The sequence below is a fragment of the Puma concolor genome, chromosome A3 (genome assembly GCF_028749965.1).
Source record: "Puma concolor isolate L17-30 chromosome A3, mPumCon1.1.hap2, whole genome shotgun sequence".
Taxonomy (NCBI): Eukaryota; Metazoa; Chordata; class Mammalia; order Carnivora; family Felidae; genus Puma; species Puma concolor.
This window is the reverse complement of record NC_141669.1, coordinates 55,918,150-55,924,149: the sequence shown is the minus strand read 5'-3', so window position 1 is coordinate 55,924,149 and position 6,000 is coordinate 55,918,150.

Sequence of the window (6,000 nt, the reverse complement as noted above, 5' to 3'; positions counted from 1 at the left end):
AAAGGGACCTACGGTGCTATACAGACCATTTCTTCAGTTAGTCTCTTCCCTGACACCTTTCTCTCTCCCAGTGCTGTCCAATAGAAATTTAGTGCGACCACAAATGTATTTTTAAACTTTCCAGGAGCCACATTTAAAAAAGAGTAAAAAGAAACAGGAAGATCAATTTTAAGAATATTACTTAATAGGGGCGCGTGGATGGTTCAGTCGGTTGGGTGTCCAACTTCAGCTCGGGTCATGATCTCACAGTTTGTGAGTTCAAGCCCCATATCAGGCTCTGTGCTGACAGCTCAGCGCCGGGAACCTGCTTCGGATTCTGTGTCTCCTTCTCTCTCTGCCCCTCCCCAGCTTGTGCTCTATGTCTCTCAAAAATAAATAAATGTAATAAAAAATTATAAAAATTAATTACTTAATATACCTGAACTATTATCATTTCAATATGCGATCAATATTTTACAAATTATTCATAAGATATTTTATATAATTTTCATACTAAAACTTAAAAATCTGGTATGTATTTATAGGTATAGTACATCTCAGTATAAACTAGCCATGTTTTATGACTAGTGGCTACTAGATTGGACATGTAGCTCTATTTAGTCATACTTGGTTCAGTCTTGGTTCTTGCTGCTCTCCCTATGTTCCTACCTTCCACACCTTCCCCTTCATACTTTTCTGCCTGTCTGCAACACTGCCATCCTCAATATCTAGTGTATGCACCATTCTATCTAGAGATCTCCAAGTCCAGATGATCTCTCACTCTTCATTTCTTCTGGCATCCAAGGTCTATGCCACACATTTATCCTAACAACCCTACCCCACCTGGTCTCGTTAGTCAACTGCTTCATAAGCATGGATCATGCATATCTCTCCAAGAAGTCTGCAGTTTACTTGTGAATGGTAAAGGTGCCTTTCATCTTTCTTCTCCTCCATGGTACTAAGAAGAGTGCTGAGCACACAGTAGGTTCCAATAAGGACTCACTCAATTGAATCAATTTCATTTTCTTAGACACTCCGCTCTATGATACTGGAGAAGTAAGACTTTTATTTGCCAATGAAGACAATATGGCAACAAAAGAACAAAGAGGTGTGATACTCTTGTTCCAAGGGCCAGTTTTCTTACTTTTTTAAAAAGTTTATTTATTTTGAGAGAGGCTGAACACCGTGAGCAGGGAGAAGCAAAGAGAGAGGGTGAGAGCGAGAATCCCAAGCAGGCTCCAGGCTGTCAGCATAGAGCCCAATGCGGGGCTTGATCTCACGAACCATGAGATCACGACATGAGCTAAAATCAAGAAGAGTCACATGCATAACCGACTGAGCCACCCAGGCGCCCCCAATTTTCTTCTGAATGGATGCATTCTGTCATCAAGAATATCTTGAGACTTTTTGTGGCCTTATTAATACTATCTCGGGCCTGTCTTTGGCACTCACAGACTCCAAATGTGCATAACTACATATTTCCAAAATATTTTCCAATATATGTTTCCTTTTGCCTCATACGTGTTTTTCACTTTAATTTCACTGAAAGTGAAAGGGAACACTTTGGAGAAAAGGAGAAGATGGCAAGGAAAAACTCCCTTTCCCCAGGGAGGTCTGCAGAAGAAAGAGCATAGAGATAGGCACTCCTATGTGTGTGTATCAGACACTGAATAGACAGCCATGGAGCCCTTGCAGGAGGCAAAGTGAGCCCACAGGCTGTGTGGTGGATGGCCTGATCTGGGAACCCTTTGGGGCACTTGACAGGGACTCAAAGTGACCTACAGAAATAGGAAGAGTCAAGAGGAGGCCAGGCAACAGGGAGAAGCCCCTGGACCATAATCCAACTATGAAATGCACCACAAATTCATCAGATGCAGGATGCCCAGAGAAGGTAGCCAGCAAACCAGATCTCTGTGGACATCAGTCAGCATTCACGCAAGGAGACTACCTTCTTCCTAAACCTAGAAAGGAGATCTTTCTCCTTTTCTCTGACGCCATCTTGAAAGAGGACAAGAGTGGAGGGAGGAATCTGAATAATGACTTAAAGAGAAAATTTACCCTACTGGACTAAGTTTAGAACCAGCCTAAAAATATGGAACCTGGAATTTTTCTGCACATCCCAGTGTAGTTTAATTCTGTGTCCTTGGTATAGATAAAGTCATTGAATAGATAAAGTTAAGCAGAAACAAAGTATGGAGTGTGTATGATAAGGTTATAGGAGGTGAATGATTTTTAAACAATGTTCAAATTCTCTCAAGAATCTATAGTCGCAAAATTTACTTTAATCGAACAGCACTGACCTTAGGCAAAATCCATCTTAGATGTCTTGTTCAAAATAGCACTGGAGCACTTGTGCTAGTCATTAAAGACACTCTGTTAAATAAAACATGCTTGCCAGGCACCTATACCTTAGCATCCTCTTCCCCTCCAGTGTCAGAACTCTACCCATCTGCTTTCAAGAAGGTGCTAGTGTTTGTCACGTATACCTTAGTGTAAATTTAATTAATGTCACCTCTCCATGATTTGTGGATTGTTTGTTGCTACGGTTGTTTATATTTTTATGTCATTCTTAACCATAAAAAGCGAAGTTATGATCTCACTAGAGCAGCTTTCAGGCAACAGTAAATGCCTATGGAGCTAAATACCTTTTCATACCAGGAAGTCTTCTTCCCCAAAATTCATTCAACAAGTATTAAGTACTGGCTTTGTTGTAGATCCACAATTAAATGCTGGAAAGACAAAGATGCCTCCCTGACATCTCGACTTGGAAGCCCCATCAGTACCTCAAACCGAATATATCTTAAGAAGAGTACATGATTCCCACCCACCCAAACCTATTCGTTGCATTTTTCCCACCACACTAAATAGCAGAGCCCACTAAGTAGCATGTACCCAACGGGCTTCAATTAGAAACCCTGGTATAATCCAATTCTTCTATTTTAATAACACTGTCCCTCAGAGAAACACACTAATGGATACACACTGACACACATATCCACATGTGTATTTTTAAATTAATTTAATAAGGAGGCCCTTAGACTGATGTGGTTCCAACGTCGGGCAGCCTATGTAAGCAAACCAGTATCTATACCTATAAATGCTTCAAGGTTATAAAATCAAAACCTAAGAACAATCAATCACAAATAGCCAACTAGGCTTTAAGTTTAGCCAATTAATAACTTCCTCACTCCACTTCCACCTTTTCTCTATAAAAGTGTCTGCCTGAGCTCCTGCCAGTAGAACACTTCTAAACACTTCCGGTTTGGTGCGACCCAATTCAAACAGATTTCTGCTCAAATAAACTCTTAAAGTTTTAATATGTCTCAGTTTACCTTTTAACAGTACACACACATACATGTCCAAGGAATCATCCCTGTTGGTCTTGTCTCCAGATCAGATCTTGAATCTATAGAGGAGGAAAAATAATTTTCCCTGTACCTTTCTGAGTTCTTGGTTAAGACCCCTTGTGATAAAAAAAAAAAAAAAAAAATTAATAAGACACAAACAAACAAGTTTGTTAACATGTACACCTCATGTATACATGGGAGATATCCAAGAAAAACAAATGAACTCCTGAGAGTGGTGGCCCAAGCCACCACCTTAAATACCATCTTCAGCTAAAGACAAAATGGAAATGGGGTGGGGTGGTCAATTACACAGGAGGCTACCAAAAAAATCACAGTAAACAAAGGTATAATTGTTATGCAGATTTTAGTGGGTATCTTCTCCACTGTTAAGACTTCCTTGTGATCTAGTCTTCCTTCTCCTCCTAGTACAGACAGAAAGACACCCTTAAAAATAGAGATTTCCTTTACAAATGTAAATTTCCTCTATAGAAGATAAGTTCTACTCCGTTTTCAGAGCTTCTCTCGTGTCTGCTGTTTCTCAAAAATAATCAGCTGAAAATAATCTTTATGCCAAAGAGGCATATTTGGGGTGGCTTATTCTGCTACACTTCCCATCTGTGCCCTCCTCTCCACGCCCACTGCCACAGCCATCTCTCAACTAGTCCGCTCAGACTGACTCTGGATGGCTTCTGCTGCTTTGCAGTCTCTTCTCAGCACTCAAATAAGCATTCAGGCCACCTTACTCTCCTGGTGAAACCCTTACTGGATTCCCAGGACACCTAGAATAATTTATATCCCACCTCTCCCTCTGTCCTACTAGGCTCTGCAGCAGCTCCCCTGCTTATCTCCCTGTGGAATCTGCCCTTCCAACCTCCCCAGCCTCCCCTTTAATCCCTTCCCCCATCATCTACACAGTCTCAGGCAGTTCTCAAAAGGGACCCATTCTTTCAACTTCTGGTCCTTTGTCCTCTGCACTTGCTATTCCTTCTGCTTAGAATGTGCTCCTCCTTCCCATGAATGGGTCCTTCCCCTCCTCCAGGTCTCAGTGAAAAATTTTTTTTGGGTTGCCTGGGTGGCTCAGTTGGTTGAGGGACCGACTTCGGCTCAGGTCATGATCTCACGGTTTGTGAGTTCAAGCCCTGCATCGGGCTCTGTGCTGACAGCTCAGAGCCTGGAGCCTGCTTCAGATTCTGTGTCTCCCTCTCTCTCTGCCCCTCTGCCACTCATGCTCTGTCTCTCTCTGAAATAAACAAATAAACAAAATAAAAATAAACAAAAAAATAAATAAACAAAAAAATTAAAAAAAAATTTTTTTAAGTTTATTCACTTTGAGAGAGAGAACCAGCTAGGAGCAGAGAGAGGAGAGAGAATCCCAAGCAGGCTCCACACTGTCAGCACAGAGTCCGACACAGGGCTCCAACCCACAAACTGTGAGATCACAACCCAAGCTGAAACCAAGAGTAGGACACCTAACCAACTGAGCCACTAAGGCACCCCTCTCAGTTTAAATATCATCTCCCAAACACCTTCCCTGACCAGCCTAGCTAAGGTTACTCCTCATTTTTAACTATCACAGCATTCTGTTTATTTCCTTAAACAAAAATTATAGGTTGTTACTAGTTGGGGTTTTTTTATTGGTAACATAGCATAGTAGTTAAGTGCCTAGACTCTGCAGCCAGACTCTCTGGATTCTAATTCTGGCCCTACCATATACAACCTGTGTGGCCCTGAAAGGGTTACTTAACCTCTCTGTGCATCCGTTTCCTTATCTCTAAAATGTAAAAAACAATAGGACCTGTCTCAAAGAGTTATTAGAGGATTAAATGAGTCAATGTGCATGAAGCCCTTCAAATAGTGATGGTCTATAAGAACGATGTCTATTTTTAAAATTAAAAAAAAAAAAAAAACTATGATGGCAGGAATCCAGTCTTTCTTTATTCAGCACTGTCTGTCCAGGGCTTTGCCTCATGCCTCACACAGAGTATTCCTTCACTAAATACTCCGAATAAACAAATAAAAGAATGGCTGAATGACATGATTTCTGTCCTTGAAAATATTTGTGGGAAAGCCCAACAGTTGCAAATTTTAACGTGCAAACAAATCACCTGAGGATCTTGTTAAAATGTAGACTCTGACTCAGTAGGTATGGGGTAAAACCTGAGAGTCTGTATTCCTGACAAATGCTAGGTATTGCGGCTGCTCCTGCTGCTGGTCCACAGTCCACACTTTGAATATCAAAGTTCTAGCTGATTGTTAGCTCATCGAGAACTAAAAATCACGTCCTGAAAACTGTCAGAAACAGCCTTCCTATTGCAATACACTTTTAGCTTACAGATGGCCGCTTCATAATAAGGCCATCCGAGAGTTAGAACCTTCTGGAAGTTTGATGGGGTCTCAATGGGCACTGCCCATGATCTCACTCAGGTGTAGGTACACCTGAGTCAATAATCGTCCTACCTTTACTTCTGACCACTTGGGAAGGTCTGGAAAAGGTCTCCTTATATATTTCCCCTTTATCATCACCAGGCCATCTATATATTTCATCTGAAAAGAATCTTTTCTCTTTAGGGCTCTCTTTGGGGCCTTAAAAGGTGTAGTAAATGTGTTCCCTTTACGCTAGCATTTTCAGTAATTTATTCCAGATATTGGTCGTGTATTATTTAACTCTTAAATG